The sequence below is a fragment of the Saccopteryx bilineata genome, chromosome 10, assembly GCF_036850765.1.
Source record: "Saccopteryx bilineata isolate mSacBil1 chromosome 10, mSacBil1_pri_phased_curated, whole genome shotgun sequence".
Lineage (NCBI taxonomy): Eukaryota > Metazoa > Chordata > Mammalia > Chiroptera > Emballonuridae > Saccopteryx > Saccopteryx bilineata.
In genome coordinates this window covers 42,503,971-42,522,575 of record NC_089499.1, presented here as the reverse complement: position 1 = coordinate 42,522,575, position 18,605 = coordinate 42,503,971, and the positions used below count along the sequence as shown (strand labels likewise).

At 46.4% G+C, this 18,605-nt stretch overlaps 1 protein-coding gene across 2 annotated transcripts in view; it reads left to right on the top strand.

Moving 5' to 3' along the window:
* Nucleotides 1-18,605, top strand: part of CLSTN2 (calsyntenin 2) — a 662,061-nt gene that overhangs the window by 26,930 nt on the left and 616,526 nt on the right. The window lies entirely within an intron of this gene.

Here is an 18,605-nt window from a genome sequence, read left to right as displayed (position 1 = left end):
CATACACACAAGGAAGCCGCCATCATAACCAAAATTTTTCTCATGGCTCTTTATTCTGTCTCCCCCACGTCACTCCCGCCCTCACCAAATTTGCTTTCTATCACGGTAGTTAGTTCGCACTTTATAGAATTTATGTAAATGGAATTATTCAACATATACTTCTTTTTGTTTAGCTTTCTTTTTTACTCAATATAATTATTTTAAGATTCATCAGTTTTGACATATATAAATAGTTCATTACTTTTAATTACTGGATGATATTCCATTCATTGTATGGTTGAACCATATTGGTTTATCCATTCAGCTGATGGAAATCTGGTTTGTTTCCAAATAAAGCTGCTGTGAACATTCATGTACAAGTCCTTAGTAAAAGTGCATAAATTTCTCCTGGGTAAGGAATGGGATGGATGAGTCATGTGGTAGTTGTATGTTAACTGACTAGCATCTTTTGTTAGTGCTAATTACCTTTTAGGATAAAATGTTGATTCATAATAATAATAATAATAATAATACTTGATTAGCAGAGACACCTTCTTGCCCCTCTTTCAGGCATTACACGGAGTAGCTACACTGATGCTCTGTGTGTACAGGGGCTTCTTCAACCTCTGTTCCCCACATGAGGTCTGTAACCCTAGCCTGCTCAAGATATCCCAGACGCCTCCCCGTTTTCCTCAGAACAGCCTCAGGTCCTTCTGGTCTTTGATTGGAATGTTCTGCTTATATTCAACTTTTATTTTCTTTACCATCCTCTGGGATGAAAGGACCTCGCCCTTCCCTGCCAATGCTATCAACTCCTTTTTTTTTTTCTTTTCTTTTTCCATATTCGTTTGCCTTTGAATATCAGGACTGGGATATCGCAGGTAGAAATAAATATAGTGCAGGCCTGGCAGGGAATCCCGTGAAGACAGACGGACTTTTCTTATTTGCTGTCCTTGGCATGAAGAGACATTCAGTAGATAATTGTTGAGCAAATAAATGCACAGATTTATTTAGTAAGGGACAAACTAAGCACCAGCAGCAGTCAGAGGAGTGAGTGATCGAACCTACCTTCCTTGGACAATCGGAGCAGGCTTCTTTGAAGCCAATGGCACACTTGTGAGGAAGTAGTATGAGACGAAGTGGGAAATGTTAGATTGTGTGGTTCAAAGAGCAGAAGTAGAGGAAAGGAGCCGCATTTCTTGTTCTAGAAACTTTCCATACGCCCTTGTTTCCATACACAACATTTAATACTAACACACTAAAGAACACGTGGGCTGGAATTATCATCTTTGTTTTTCTGGTGATGTAATCGAAAACCTGCCCAAGAAGCCAGTGAGATGACAGCATATACACCCTCTTTGAAGGACTGGGATAGGCCTTGAAAAGGCAAGAAAACGGGTGAGATCATTTTTGTTCTCTCAGTGGTATAAGGCAGTGGTCACCAACCTGTTTTGGGCCACGGACCGGTTTAATGTCAGAAAATATTTTCACGGACCGGCCTTTAGGGTGGGACGGATAAATGTATCATGTGACCGAGACAAGCATCAAGAGTGAGTCTTAGACGGATGTAACAGAGGGAATCTGGTCATTTAAAAAAAATAAAACATTATTTCAGACTTAAATATAAATAAAATGGAAATAATGTAAATTATTTATTCTTTCTCTGCGGACCGGTACCAAATGGCCCATGGACCGGTACTGGTCCATGGCCCAGGGGTTGAGGACCACTGGTATAAGGCACCTATTCTTATTTCTTTGGTCCTGAAACCGTGAACCCCTGTGTTCTGCAGAGGAACCGGCTGTCAGTAAAAGGCTCAACCCCCTCTTCCTGTCTCTTCCTGGAGCGCATTATCTGGGGAGACGTGGGCTTGTGCTGAAGCAGCCCAAGGAGGCCCAGCTCACGCACAGCCCGCCCTGGCACACCGCACCCCAGCATGTCTAGGGTTATTTAGTATCCAGGAAGACGGGCACCGATTTATACTGTCTCCATGCTGGTCTTTTTCTGTTCTCTTCTGAGTCTTCTCTGAGTCACTCACCACATTGATTCTAAGGAGAAGAGTTTCTGATACGTCTGATAAGGTCTTTTTTTGAGTTCTGCACACTGTCAGTTTTATGCTGGTTTCTCTGCTTGGAACTGCAGTCATATTCAGAAAGCCTTTGCTTCCTGGTTTCATATTCTATGGAGGGATGATGGCTGTGGTTTGTGTGTGTCTCAGTAGGAGTTGTCAAGAGACTCTTCCTGGACAGCATCTTGTGTGGTGTCGGGTTGTGTGCTGGGGTGGGGCCTTGCCCTTGAGAAGGCTCCAGCAAGGGGTTACTCGGTCTGCTGAAGGCCCGCGGTCAAGGCACATATGAGAAAGCAATCAATGAACAACTAAGGTGTTGCAACGTGCAATGAAAAACTAATGATTGATGCTTCTCGTCTCTCTCCATTCCTGTCTGTCTGTCCCTGTCTATCCCTCTCTCTGACTCACTCTCTGTCTCTGTAAAAAATAAATTGATTGCCCTGGCCGGTTGGCTCAGCGGTAGAGTGTCAGCCTAGTGTGCGGAGGACCCAGGTTCGATTCCCGGCCAGGGCACACAGGAGAAGCGCCCATTTGCTTCTCCACCCCTCCGCCGCGCTTTCCTCTCTGTCTCTCTTTTCCCCTCCCGTAGCCAAGGCTCCATTGGAGCAAAGATGGCCCGGGCGCTGGGGATGGCTCCTTGGCCTCTGCCCCAGGTGCTAGAGTGGCTCTGGTCGCAACATGGCGACGCCCAGGATGGGCAGAGCATCGCCCCCTGGTGGGCAGAGCGTCGCCCCTGGTGGGCGTGCCGGGTGGATCCCGGTCGGGCGCATGCGGGAGTCTGTCTGACTGTCTCTCCCTGTTTCCAGCTTCAGAAAAATGAAAAAATAAAAAATAAAAAAAAAATAAATAAATAGATTAATTAAAAAAAGAGACAAGGGAGCAAATACATTCCTTTCTTAGGGTGTCTGTCACCCTATGGTCTGGCCCAGCCCTTCTGAGAAACAGGGAATGCACCAGAGCTTAGCTTGCTTCCGTTAGGGGGTCCATCCCTTCGTCTTGCAGAGGCCCAGAGCCCTCACCTGGCCTCCTGTTTTCTCCAGCAGCCTCTGGAAGCCCCAGGATGCCCCAGCAGTATTCTGAGGCATGCCCATTCACTCACCACTGGTAAAATCCATGCCCTGTTCTCTCCTCTCTTTCTAGATCAGCTTGCCCCGATGCCCTGTTGGACAATGGTTTGATGGTTGTCTCATTTAGGTAGTGCTCCTCTGTTTACCTCTTAAATATGTGGGCACTTCATCAACATTGGCTGCATGGAAGACAGGTAGGTGCTGGAAAGGTTGGAGCACGGACCACACGGCACTCTCATGGTTTGTTTCTTTATTTATTTGTTAATTTGCATCCCATACTAGAGCATGAGACAGATAGTGGAAGCCAACAGTCGCCATCTTCATAAGTATACAGTGCTTGTTGATGGACTGAAAGAGTGAAGGGAAGGTGTTCAGCATCAGGCCCGTGGCTGTCACTTCCTAGGTCTGCTTGTGCAAAGTGGCAGGCCCCGAACCAGAACCTGGGGGGTTTCAAAGAAGGGTCACTGGTAAGAGTGAGGCAGGGGTCAGCCACACTTCTAGAAAACCAGGTATAAATCAGGAGGGGAAAATGTGTAAGGACATAGACATGTGTAAATGTGTTGCGGGTGGGGGGATTCTGGTAAATTGTTGCCATCCTTGCTAAAGGGCCTTGGTGGGGATGGTCTCCATGCTAGTGCTCCCGAACCGGCCCAGGGTTGTAGCAGAAGTAAGGCACCGACTTGGAAGCCACAGGGATGATGGATGAATGGGATGGATTTCAGGAGCAGTAGAATAAAGCTGCTTTTGAGAGCTCATGTGACTGAGAGGCCTCCTGCCATTCCTCTGCCTTTTTCTACGACTGCTTCAACAGCAGTCGGAAAGGTGGCTTTGTCTTCAAAAGTTGTATCCATTAGGATATGACAAATTCCATTGATGATACCTCCACCTGACCTATTGGGTATCGAGGTCCAATAAGAAGTGAACCAGCAGTGGACACTGCCATCTTCTAGCTGCTTCTCAGCAACAATCAGGCTTCTGAGGATGGTCCACTGGTCATGGTTGGCACCTATACTTGTCCTCCAGGAATAGACTGAGTCACTTTGACATATGGGACTCAAGGTTGCTACAGGAAAAAGTTCCATGTATTCTTTGGGAGACTGTGTTTTATCTGTGATTTTGTTTCTAAAACTGTGAATGCCTTTCTGTCTTCCTTTCTGCTTTGAAAAAGTCCATTTTATTATTAGAAGTGGTTGACAATTTATTCTTTGTCTGACAAATGAGAACTCCCAGTTTCCCAGGAATAAAATATTTCAGTTGTGTTTTGGATGTTTTGAAGTGATGGAAAATAGCTATTGAAAATGAAAAATGTCCTCCATGTTTTCACATATCTCTGCTATTATGTACACATATGAACATGCATGCAGAAACTACCCATTTGTCTTTGTCACATGGTCATTTTGCCAAGTGGTCCTGCTGGTTTGTTGGAGTGAAGAGAGCCCTAGGAGGTGATTCACACCTTAGGCCCCAAAGTCTCACATTTAGGATCTTTGAATGCAGGCTGTTGGGTCTGCTGAAATAGTTTGTAACACAGGATCCATGCTCTGTGGCCCTTGGCAAGTTATTTAACATTCTTTGCTGTAAAATGTGCAATAATTTTAGTTTGTTGTGAAGATAAAAATAAAGATGTATTTATAGATAATGCATATATATACACATACACATACACATATAAATATAAATATCTGTGTAGCTGCAAATGCAACTAAATATTTGGCATATTCAAAATACTTACCATTGGTTATTTGGTTTAGAATAGGTTGAGAAACCCAAATGGGGCTCTCCAATTGGATGGCATGTATGCCTTCTTGAACATATGAGATGCTTGGAGAATTTAGCACTCATACAAGAGGCCATGGGGACCAAAGAATTAACTGGAGTCTACAGAGTAAACTGGAGGTCAGAGTTTACGAGAATTCCATAGAATTCCGTAGTTCCAAAAACTGGGCCCCTTGAAACTGGAATACTGGTTAATGAAATTCTGGGGATAACTGAGGATTAGTCTACAAACCTGTTGTCTTGTGCAGTCCCTCCTGTGTATTATCTAGGTTTCAATAAATATAATTGATTGAGGACTCTTGGCATAAACATTTTGACCCTCAGAGCTCCAGAACCTACAGGGGGTCCTCGGGTTACGACAGTCTCGACATACAACGTTTTGAGTTTATGATACTCACTCCCATAAAAACTTTAAAAAATTGACATATGAGTGTTTCAGCTTATGCCATTAGTGTCGTACTTGTGGAATATGTGGGCTAACTAATTTGGTTGTGTGCAGCAGAAGAATACGCAGTAACACGGCGTATGAGTGAGGGAGTTGGTGTCTCCCCGTGTGCTTACCCGCACCATTTTGGACTGTTAAAAGCGGAAGTGACTTAGGCTAGAGTGTGTTTTGACTTACACCAAAATTCAGGTTACGTCACTGTTGTAGGAACAGAACTGTGTAGTAATCTGAGAACTCCCCCTCCCCCCATAGTATCTTTTTTCTTTTTCTTCAGAGGAAGACAAAAGGTCATTTTTTTTTTAATGATTTTGTATTCTAGTTAGTTTGGATCTTGAAGCATTTCAGAAACTCAGTACGTGGAATATATGGCTACATAAAATAAGGGGAAAATGTAAAAATAAATTAAATATATTTTAAGAAACTCAAATAAAAAATTATTGACATTTTAATTCAAATTCATGTTGGTAACTGTTCTCTAGCAGCAGCAAAAGATATAAACTCTTTTTATTTGTTCATAATTTTGAGCTATAAAAGAATCATTATTAAAGTTTTTTTTTCCTCTAGTAGCATAGCCTTTGCGTTTAAGAGCTTGGAGAAATAAAGAGAACATACAGAGTATTAATAGCATCATGAAATCGTGTAGGGTTTTGAATATAATGCTTTTTTACCCCTCTGAAAGCGTTCACATGGCTTTTTTATTTTTTATCATTTGTGACTCACAGCCTACCTATGAGATTGGCAGACAAGGTTTTATTCTTTCTTTCCATTAGAACTGGATACTAAACATGGAGAGTTAGGTAACTTGCCCAAGGTCACCTAACTCATACATGACAGAGCTGCTATCAAAAGCCAGGCCATCCACATGTCAATCACTGTCAAGTCTTGTTTAGTCTGCCGTCCAATGGCTGCCACTCCTCCAGTTTCACTGGCCTACCCTCAGTCACTTATTAATTCTTGGGAAGGTTGTATAACCATCTATATATGTACACGCCTTTATTTTATCTTCACAACAACCTAGTATTATTACACATTTTATAGAAGAGGAGTTTATATGACTTGCCAAGGGTCACACAATGTGAATCCTGTGTTACAAAATATTTCAGCAGGCCTAACACCCTGCATTCGCTCTCCCATTTTTAGAGAACCTCTTAATAATTTTCTTGTTTACAGTGTGACCTACCTGGTGCCACAGCCCTATGACTCTTCCTAGAGCCTGTCCATTGTCACATCATTGCCACTTGGAGAAGCTTCAGGGGCTTCTTGTTGACAACCACATACATCACCTCCTCCCCTCACCCACCTGTCCTTCTGCCCTGCTTCTGCCTACTCGCCGGAGGGCCTCTAATGGTCAGCCTCACTGATGACTGTCTTTACGGGGGCTGTACTCGCTCTCCTGCCTCCTCGGTTTGTGCATCGTATGTTCTACCTGTCATTGACTTCCTCTGTGACACTGTTGACTGGCTAAGTTGTCCGTGGAAAACTCGAAGGCAGGAACCTCTAGATAAAGTATCATAAAGGATGAGACGTTGACTTTGGAGTCAGACCTATCTGGATCCAAGTCACCTGGTTCCTGTACTATTGTCTGTGGGAACTAAAGCCAGCCATTTGGCCATTGCTGGGAATACCTGTGGGCTTAAACAGAGTGATGTCTGTATCTTACTCTTAGAGATTTTACTGTAATTTGGGCTGGGGCGTGGCTTGGACTTTAGAATTTTTAAAAGCTCCTCTTTGGGCAATTCTGATGAGCAAGACAGTTTGAGAGTCAAGGACTGAGCCTGTTTCAGTAGGTAGGTTAGAACTTCCTCTCGTCAAACACCTCTCACCCAGAGTTCCCGGCGTCATCTGAGACGGCATGCATAAGCATCTGGTGGGGTGTGCTCTCCACATGCTGCCAGTAAGTGGGGCTCAGTATAATTATAATTCAAAATTGTAGTCTCCGCAACATCTAACACAACGTCTCCAACAGAGTAGGTGCTCAAAACCTAGTTCTAAAATATGAAACATAAGAAAAGCATGTACTTTAATGACAGAAGTATGATCTGTCAGTAGCCTCTGGTGACAATGCTTATTGCAAGTGGCCCACGAACCACTTGGCATTGCTTATCCTGAACACAGCTGCAGCTGGCCATGGTGGGCCTTCTGCCGCTACGGACACGTGTAGGATTTCCACGTGAGGCTGCCTCCTGCGGTTCTACGCGGAAGGAGCTGACTCTACCTGCTGATATTGCTGTTTCCAAGGGGGATTGTAGCCTCTCTCTTTACCAGGACTCACGATGGGTCAGGAGCTGGGAGAGGATGCCCGTTTTAGAAATAGCTCTTAAATGTAATGATGGGATGTAGCTTCCAGAAAAGCTAAAAGAATGATGATGAGACCCATTGTTCTCCTGCCCTTTGCCCCATGTCAGATGCATCATGTAATGTTATGGAGGGCTGAAGGTCTCTGTGAAAACTAGGGTAGGCAACGCTGCCTTTATTGGTGTGTTTTTGCCTTGAGGAAATCAATCAAAGGGAAGATTATGGCTTAGAATTGTTAGGCTTCCATCTTGGCCTTCATTTGCTTTTCTCCAGACTGAATAGCTATTAGTAGTCCTTCCTGATGCCAGAGAAAAGAAATGACCACTGAAGATTTGGGATCTTAGTGCTGTTAGATGGAATGCTTATAAAATAAATAGTACCTCTGATTATGAGAGGTATGAAGAGCTTCATCACTCTGCAGGGCTAGAGAAAAAATGAGATGAGAGGACTCATAAAAGAGCAGTCAATTATTTTAAAGATGAGCTGGCATCTTTTAATTTCTCACCAGATAATGAAATATCTGTTTGAGCCCGAGGCTGTTATATCATTTCTGGTGTATTCAACAAAATTTATTTAACCATCATTTATTGAATGCTTTCTATGTCAGGTTCTGGGCTAGGGGCTGGAGATATGCAGAGGACAGAGCTGTAGTTGCTGTCCATGGAGAAGTCAGTATCTTCTGGGGAGAGGGAAAGGATGCCAGCTATTGGGAGGAGATGTGGTCTGAGCCAGGCTTGAAGGAGGGCAGGGAATACCCAAGTGGGAAGAGTTGTTGGCGAGGTAAGGGCTTTCTGTCCAGGTGAGCTGGTCTTAACCAGGGACGAAGCATTGCCTTCATGAGCAGGCAGGTGCACTGGATTCTGAGCCCACATATGTCTACAGAGTGCCGACCAGGCCCAGGTCACAGTTTACAGAGGGCTGAGTAAGACTGAGCCTCCTTGAGAGTAGATAGTTGGAGTCATGAGAATAGGAGAGAGAGATTCTAGCCCTTGCCTGTCCATCAAGGTGACAGGCAGGACTGTAGGTTTGCCGCCTGCCAATTGCAGCCTCTGATAGTATCTGAACCCCTGACCATGGGGGCTGAGATGGGTCAGGGACACTCAGCAGATGCAGAGGCTTCTTGGAGGAAGGCTTTGATGGGGTCTGGTGTGGGGGGTGTAGACCTCACAGCTTGGAAGGTTCTCATTTACTCTTCTTTCCGGCCTCCTAAAAGCATTTCAGGTTTCTGCCCTTCCCCCCAGGCTGCAGGCAGAGGCTGCATGGAGAAGGAGGCTGTGATGTTGTTATGAGCATCTCTCTGAGGATTTGAATCATCTGGAAGCTCTAAGTCTGGTGGAGAGCAAAGAGCATGGGCCGTGGACCCTGCCAATGGGTTGCATACTCAGCTCTGTCACTTCCTGATAGCACCACCCAGCTTCTTCTCAGTAAAATGAGGGTCATCCCAGGTGCCCAAGGACTCGTGAGGATTTTATGAGATCATCTCTGAGAGAAAGGCCTTAGCAGGAGGCCTAGCCAGTTGTCAGCACTCAGGACATTGTAGTCAGTAATATTAATAAGGCCACAACAGTCCTCACAGTGAAGGGGATGAATGATGAGGAATGAGGGGCAATACTGGAGGTGCCCCCACTGCCTCAGGCCAGGAGGATACAGAACCATGGCCTTCTCCTGCCGTGGTCCCTAGGTAGCTCCCGGTAGTGCTTATTGAATGAATGACTGGGTGAATGAATGAATGAATAACATAATTGGCTCTCTGGTAGGAATTTTGTCTGCACATTTGTCTTTATTGTTAGAAATTAATTATTCCTTTGGTCTTCCTTGAAAGATAAAAAGGAATTTCTGCAGAGTTGTATATACAAGTGAGAGATGGATAATCGGGTTCTTGATCAGGCTCTTGGGAAAGGGAACCCATGCTTGTTTGGTGCCTTCTGTGAGCTGGGCACTGAGGGCTTTCCTGGTGGACATCTTGGGTCAGGTGTTGAAGCCAGCCACCCTTATTCTGGAGGGCTGCATCCCCGAGCTGAGCCCTGGCAGGGTGTGGTCTTCAGGACCCATCCCACACCTCTGCCAGGTTTTCTTCATCACTGAGGAGCCACAGCTTTGTGACTGCCCCTGAGGAACGTATGTGGCTGAGAAGCAAGGCAGGTACGCAAACCTCCCAAGCACTGAGATCTAGCCAGAGCCTAACCTAAGCTGGCGTAGGTTAGTGGCCCAGACTTAGAGACTCCACTGAGGAGTCTTTCTCTCACTTACTCCCGAGGATGTGGGTCACTTTGCAGAGGAGTTACTGAGACTCTGACTGAGGAAGTGTCTCCTGAAATGCCCTGGGCCTAAGCCGGAGAGCTGTAGCTTTCCAGAGCCCACTCAGAGGATGGCTCCAAGAGAGGGGTCTGTCTGATCTAAAGGCATGGCATTGGGGGAATTTGAGAGGAGTTGAATTACCTATCTTCCAGGGCAAGGGGCTGTCAGCTGGCCTGCAACACCTGAGATTGGGCTGCAGGACAGAGGGAGTCTGGGAATTTGGGTGCCCAACCCTGCCTGGCTGGGAAAAGTGCATTTTCAAGAAGCCGGTATTGCTCACTCTGGCAGGTTTCTGGGAAAAGATGGGGCCTGTGTTTATGTCAGGAAGAATAGTTTACTTGAAATTTGTGAAGTCTGGGGGGCGGGGGTTGGGGTGGAGTGGAAGATGCTGAATTATTTGTGACAACCTGGTCTCTGTTGTTCCTATCCCAAGTGGCTGATTTTGCGGTTCTACTCAAGCCCAAAGTGGTGGTAAGCCTGAGAGGTAACACCTTGCTATAAATATTTGGGGGAAACCTTGAAACAGCAGGATGAAGGGACCTCAAGATGATACTGTTTGTCCCGTGAGAATCCTTTTGGGAATGGGAGCCATGGGCAAGGACTAAGACCTCTGGTCCTCTGCCCTCCACCAAGACACCTTCAGCCATGGGCTCTCCTCTCTACTCCTGCGCACATCTAGACGTGGTTCTAGGTACACTGTCAGTTGTTCTGCTGTGGGAGACGGGGTGCCCCAGGCTCATCTGACCCTGCTCCCTGCTTCCCCAGAAGTTGCTGTGCTGTCTCCTGAGCACCCCACCACGGGGAGTCGGGGTGTTTGTGGAAGAATAGCATCCTTCAGGGAGCTGCACGGGCTGAATTTATACTCTTGCTAAATGTCTTACAGCATATGTTGTGTTGAGTAAATTGAAATTGGACAGGAAGATTTTTAAGCAATTCATCAGTCCAAGCAAACCCCTGTTAAGAGGTAGAAATGAGCTCTTATGGGGATAATAGCCATAGGAAAACAAAGCACAATAGTATTCTCCTCTTTCCAAATTATATATAAAATCAATTGTTGGTTTCATGCTAACGAGCTTAATGTTTTGTGCTATAATTTATTTCGGGAGACCAGGCCTACGGGTGTTGGCATGCCAGGGGCCCTCCAGTGCTGTGCGGAAGTCTCTGATATTTGTCTCAGAGAAGCGAGCTGAGGTGGGGGTGCTTCGGAGCTGGGCCGGCGCCTGGGTCCAGCCTGGCGGGTGGTGGTAAGGCCCGAGGGTGCAGGGCTCTGAGGAGGAGGTGGGGGTGCTTCGGGGCTGGGACGCATGGGTCCAGCCTGGCGGGTGGTGGTAAGGCCCGAGGGTGCAGGGCTCTGAGGAGGAGGTGGGGGTGCTGCGGGGCTGGGCCGGCGCATGGGTCCAGCCTGGCGGGTGGCGGTAAGGCCCGAGGGTGCAGGGCTCTAAGGAGGAGGTGGGGGTGCTGCGGGGCTGGGGCGCATGGGTCCAGCCTGGCGGGTGGTGGTAAGGCCCGAGGGTGCAGGGCTCTAAGGAGGAGGTGGGGGTTCTTCGGGGCTGGGCCGGCGCATGGGTCCAGCCTGGCGGGTGGCGGTAAGGCCCGAGGGTGCGGGGCTCTGAGGAGGAGGTGGGGGTGCTTCAGGGCTGGGCCGGTGCATGGGTCCAGCCTGGCGGGTGGTGGTAAGGCCCGAGGGTGCGGGGCTCTAAGGAGGAGGTGGGGGAGCTTTCTTGCCTGGAGTACCAGCAGGGCACGGGCCATGCTTGCTTTCCCTTAATCCCGAGGATGCGGGTCACTTTGCAGAGGAGTTACTGAGACTCTGACTGAGGAAGTGTCTCCTGAAATGCCCTAGGCCTAAGCGGGAGAGCTGTAGCTTTCCAGAGCCCACTTGGGGGAGGGGAGGGGAGGGGAGGGAAGGGGAGGGGAGGGGCATACTGTCAAGAACTGGAACCTGAGGTGCAGGAGCAGGGGATGGGGCCCAGGGAGTCTGCTAGGCAGCGCCTTGGGCAAAGGGTCAAAGCTGGTAAGGTCCCTCAGGCACTGGGATGGGGAAGGTGGAGGATGGTGCTTAACTGTGCCCTCCCTCAGGGCAGTGACCGTCTGCCAAGGCCCTGCTGAGTTCTCCTGAGGTGTCAGGACAAAGGGACTGATGGAGACCTTACAAAAAACATTCAAGGGATCTTGGTTCCGAGAAAGCACCTATGAAGTCTGACTAAATCTTAGACACATGTGGTGATAGGAGCAAAAAGCCTCAGGCTCCTTAAAATACAACATCCTGAGAACCAGGGACTGGGGCCTGTTTATGCTGTGTCCTAGCCTCGAGCCAGGCTGACACGGGTGAGCCATGAGAACTCACCCAGTGGATGGCTGGATGAATGAATAGGCCAGTTTCTCCTCGCCTTGCTACAGGGAGTGCAGCCTGCTGAATCAAAACTGCCCCAATGTCACGTGCAGACCTTCTTGCTGTCCCCGGAGAGCCTGTTGAATCAGGTCACAGTCATTACAAGAGTGGCCACAGCACAAGAGCCACCGCGATGACAAGCCTTCGCTGAGCTCTTACAGCTTGTCAGGCACTTGCTGAGGGCTTTTGACACGTTACTTCATGCACTTCTCCTGAAACAAGAGGCCAGTACTGGGATGCAGAGACAGAGGCTTAGGAGCAGCATTAAGCTGACTTTTCCATGGAGAGAGTTCAAATCATAAGGCTGAAGAATACAGCTAACCAAATTACCTGGTCCCTATGTGTGTAAATCATCAATGTTTCAGAATCTATCCAAGACTCGGTCACCAAATATTTCTGCAAAGCAGTCAGAGCTGGCAGACCAGCCTGGAAACTGTGGGGAGAGCCTGTTCTGCTACTCTAAGGTCAGGAGCCTTCCCATGTGACATGACTTTGAGCTCCCTCATTGGTGTACCCTGACCCTGTTCTTAGGAACTACCCAGGGATTAAGGCTCATTCAGGCGGGGCAAAGCCATCTAAATTAGCCACAAATCTGAATATTAAGGCGAGAATCACTAACATCTGCCACTTAAGGGAGCAGCTGCTGTGCTTGAGGCATTGAGCCAGGTGCTGCACATATGAAATCTCACAGAATTCTTGAACCAATGCAGGGAGTAGGTGCAACTTTCCTTAGCATACAGATGAAGGAAACTGAGGCTCAGGGGGCTTAAACAACTTGTCCAAGGGCACCCAGCCAACCATGAGAGAACCAGGATTCAAATGGAACCTGCCTGAGCCCAGGGTCCCCACATTCCCCACTCACCCCTGCCACAGTGTGTCAAACAACAATCCTTTGATGGATTCACCCAGCAGGTGGATGGCTGGGTCAGAAGAAAGAACAGTGGTCCCAGGTTCTAGCTTAACAGACATCCTACCTCGGATCAGTCATCTTGCCTCTCTAATCCTCTTCTTCCACATCTCTAATATATAAGGTCACTGGACATGCTGAGGGTTGGCAGCTCTGCTACCGTTTCTGTACTGATATGTGTGTATCGATGGGAATGTGTATATGTGCGCACACACATGCATACACATTAGCAAGTGAAAGATCTACAGCCCTCCCTCCCGCCAGTCATGCTGGACGAAACCGCACACTCTCCAGAACCTGCCTAGCAGCACTAACATTTGATTTGTAGGTAAGAATGGGAGTCCTGATTATTCCTACTGTTTGCTCAGGTCTTCCTGGGTCCTTATCTAATCTCTCATCTCCACCACATTTCTGTCACCAAGGGGTGGTGGTGACTGAGAGCCCCGCGGGCATGCAGACTGGAGGTTTAGACAGGGCTGGGAGAAGGACTGAAGGAGATAGGGCCACTAAGAATACCAGCGCTGGTGGGGAGAACCCCACTAGTGAGGACACTCATTACTAAGTACCCTTAGGCCCCTGCTGCTGTGAGACTTCCCTGTGTGAGTCTCACTATCTGCCCTCTTCTCTTGTTCCTTCCAGCAGTTCAGGTTGGTCCTGAGTAGAATAATAGTGTTATCCGTAAACAGTGTCAATTAGTGTGGATTTTATACCTGTGCCTTTTCCCCTTACCCATGAGTCTCCAAGGAACCTGCTAGATTAAGTATTCTGCCATCAGGATTACTGAGTCTTTGCTGGCATCATTCTAATTCACACACTGTGCAGCATCTCAGCATTTCAGGGACCCTCCTTTCCTTGTGCTGACTTTTACCAAGTCTGTTTGGCCTGGAGGCTGGGGGCAATGAGCCTGACCAGGCAGCCTGGGCATTGCAGGAAAGTCGCTACCTGGCACAGAACAGATATTGTTTCTCTGTACTGTCCAGGGCAGAGGTCAATCACATTATATTTCATTCCTCACCTGCTGAGAAAAATATAGCTTTGGAATTGAGGTTATTTTCTGCTGCTCTCTGCTCAATGAGTTCTTAATGTTTCCCTTGCTGGCCTAAATCTTTGACACATGGTGACGTGGAAGGGCATTGCTCTTTCTCACTGTAACTGTGAGAGGGGGCTGGTTTTGAGGAAGGCCCCCAGACAGCAGCAGCAGCCTCTGGGAACCCTGTTTTGAGTTCAAACACCAAAGAATGAGCTTGTACAGGGTTGAGGAAGGACCAAAAGGGACCTATTGTCTTAACAGAACTAGGAAACTGAGAAGCAGGGGACCATTTGAACACATCTGTTCAATAGTTCAAAAACACTTGAGTTCAACGAGATGCAGTACCTGCTGGTGCCAGATGTTACACTAGGCCTTTCCCAACCCTGCCGGTTATAAAATTTTTTTCTCACGAGGTAGTTATAAATTTGTTTTTGAACTGTTGCTCTGGGGATACTATCTCCTTTCTTTCTAGAAACTTCCTGATGTGTGAGTGAGTGCATGGGAGAGAGTCAGAGAGCATGACAATACAAATCTAAAGTTTACAGGCTTAGATTCTGCTTTGCCACTTATATTGTTGATCCACAGAAAATGTATAGAAAACAAGAAAGAGAAATCAAGATAGTTAAGAAATTTTGAAAACACAGAATATTGTGCAGAAGAAGAAGTGACTCAAGGCATCTGTATGACTTAGCTGTGGATAGTGTGTACATAATCATAATCATGTAAACACTGAACATTGGGCTAACCAGAGTGTCACATAACTACTGCAAAGACCGGGGCTGCGCCGGTGGTGGTGGTGTGTGTCTCCGTGTTTAAATGTATGGAGCTAGAGAGAACAAGCACTAAATCCTCACCTTCCAAAGTGGAAAGTCAATAGATAATGCTGAGAGGTGAAAAATGAAGTAGCAACATGAACGTATTTATTTAGAGACACGGAGGTAAATAATGAAAGAACCAGCTAAACTAGTTAAAAGAGTTGTCTCTGGGAACTAGAAAATGGGGCCAAGGGACAATTCAGGATAACTCCTAGTCTTTTGAAACAAGCCCTGTAGAACTATTTGACTCTTTTAACTATGTGTGTGTATATATGCTTTTGATAAGCAGTAATCATAACTTTTAAAAGAGGAAAATGTTAAAAAGTGGATATTGAAGACCTAGCGGTTGCTCTGCTCATGTCACAGGGTGCGCATACCCACTGGAGACGAGGTGGTGGGCCTAGGGGTCTGGGAGCACTTGGCCCTCTGACTTCTGAGGCCTGTAAGGCAGCGACCTCTGATTCAGTGTAAATGACCAGCCTTCCAGGACAGTTGGTGGTGGCTGCAGGGCTCCCTGACTCTGTGAGGGCTTTATTAGCAGAACCCTTGAGATTTGTCACCCGTTCACTGAGGGTGTCCAGGGTGAATATGGGACAATCCAATTGTCATTCATCATTTATATTTCCTTGCTCATAAAACTTAAAATAACTTTTGTCTATTTCTTTCTCAGCGTGTGAGTAGCTGATGACCAGGTTCCTATAGAGAGCACCAGATGGAGCTTCTTGCTTGGTTCTGTGAGGACTAATTTTCAATTTTTGAAAGTTGAGATGAGCTCTTTGCTCTGCTTTTTTTTGCATCACTAATTGTTGTCATTGTCATCTTCAGTCAGTATTTATTCCAACACTGAACTCTTGGCTTCCTCGCTCAAACTCAGCCCTTTTTTCCCCAGTGAGTCCCTATTTCAGTAAATGGCATTTCCATTCCTCTCTTCGGTCAGGCCATTTTTCTGTTTCTGTCACTCCACATCTCATCCATTAGTAAATCCTGTGAATTCTGCTTTCAAAATGCATAATCTGTCCATTTCTCTACCTGTACAGTCACCACCCTAGTCCAGGCCACCTTCCTCTCTCACCTGGATCACTTTAGTAGTCTCCTGATCGTTCCTTTCTTTCACCTTGGTCCTATAGTCTGAAAAGGCAAATCTTAAAATTCTAATGCCTCGCAGGGGTATCAAAAATAGAATCTAAAGTCCACAATGATTAGCAACATATTCTGCATGATCTGCTCACCTGTCTGGCTTCATTTCTCATCATTCTGTTTCCAGTCTTCTCTGCTTTAGCCACACTGCTCTTCTTGTAGTTCCTTGACCACTGCTCCTGCCTCAGGGCCTTTGCATTTGCTGTTACCTCCTAGACTCTTCTTCCAGATAGCCATATGCCTTGCCCCTTCACTTCATTTAGGTCTTTGCTTAAATGTAAGCACATCAGAAAGGACTTCATGACTATCTTAGGTAAAGCGGTACCTTTCTTCCCCTGCATATCACTCTCTATCCCCTTCTGCTTTATATTTCTCCATGCAACTTGACATTTCTACACTATATTATACATGTATTTGTTTATTTATCTTCCATTTTAGACTGTAATCTCTATGAGAGTATTTGTCATTTTGATCCCTTGATATATCCATGCCCAGAACAGTGCCACTACATAGTAGGAACTTGGTAGATATTTGTTGAATGTCCCAGTGAATGAATTATGCACCCAGAAGTTGGCAGAGCATCTCCAAGCACTACATAGAGTCACTGTGTCTGTGTCAAACATGTCACACCCATGGAGAGGTATGTGAGCACAGGGAGTAGCTCATACTGACTTCTAGCAGGAATTGTGGAGGTAGAGTGCTGCCTTCTTAGTTCCTGCTTACAACTTCTCGCCTAGAAGGCTGGAATGAATACTGTGTGGTATTATGGGGGGTGGGGCAGGGTATTTCTTGCAGTCAGAAAATCTTTAAGGGTATGTTCGATGGGGCAAATCAAAGTGAACTCTGTGTCTACAGGTCACCTGCACATATTAGAGTTTACTGATGTTTCTCAGTGGCATCATTTTCTCCCAACTTTTTGGAAAATGTCATTCTCTCATCGGACTTTTTGAGAAGATTTGGCTGTGTGCATGGGGAATGATGCAGACCCCATTTCCAGATTTCCTGCATTGTGAAAATGTAGTGATATTTACCAAGTACTTTTGAGCATCTGTAATATTCTTAGTTCTGTTCTAGGCAGTAGAGATGTAGATTGAATATCATCACTAGAGTTTAAGCCTCTTTGTAAGGTCGAGAGTAGCTCATAGTAGAGAGCATATATGTATTACTATGTGTATTAATGCCTTTTAAAAGTATAGGCCCCCATGTAACTTTTATTGCCTATGCTTCAAGACGGCTATGCCAAGCTCCCATTAATTGAACTTTCTTTTTCGACAAATGTAATACCAGACATTAATTAAATGTCAGTGACTATTCCTGCCAACTCAGTTTTCTGGCTCTAATTAGAATTAAATGGTGGGAGAGGTTAGGCAGACTAAATCAAAGGAACAAAGGGAGTTCAGGCTTCCAAACTGTGGCCCTTCATTTGCAGAGTCAATTTCAGTTAGTTGCATAAAGCTGTTTGGCTGTTTTGTGAAGCAAGATGGTTGCCTTTTCAGACAGAATCTGCTCCTCCCACTTATTCATGTTGACTGTGGGCCACCGCATGGCCCTGAGAACCTCTGTCTCTCTTGGGCTCATGATGCAAGCTAAGCAAGTGGAAAGGTGGGTTTTCAGACTGGGACTCAGGTGGAGAAAGGGAAGGCAATTGTGTTTTCAAGGCTGCTGTGCCCTCTCCTCCCCCTTTTGCTGCTCAGTATCTGACCTGAGTATTCTAATGTGGCTGGTAGGAGAGTTGCTGTGATTTGTGTAGTTCCTCCTTCTACTGGCGGAGTGAGGAAGAAAAGGCCTGAGAGATGTGGAGCTTGCTAATTCAACCAATAATAATTTTTTTTTAAATTTTGCTATTCAGGAAAACCAAATGCCCTAGGGGCAGCTTTTCCCAATTGAATTAAATATTCATAAACTAATTAAAATATAATAATTTCTTGTCTCTGTGTACTTGTTTCTGGTTGAATTTTTATATTTTTAGGTATATTACTATTATTAATTTATTTTAAAATTACAGATGGCCAAATGAATTTCTCATATGTTCCACATATACTTTAGAGAGGTCTTTTGGTATTAATTTTTTTTTTTTTTTTTGTATTTTTCTGAAGCTGGAAACGGGGAGAGACAGTCAGACGGACTCCCGCATGCGCCCGACCGGGATCCACCCAGCACGCCCACCAGGGGGTGACGCTCTGCCCACCACGGGGCGATGCTCTGCCCCTCCGGGGCGTAGCTCTGCCACGACCAGAGCCACTCTAGCACCTGGGGCAGAGGCCAAGGAGCCATCCCCAGCGCCCGGGCCATCTTTGCTCCAATGGAGCCTTGGCTGCGGGAGGGGGAGAGAGAGACAGAGAGGAAGGAGAGGGGGAGGGGTGGAGAGGCAGATGGGTGCCTCTCCTGTGTGCCCTGG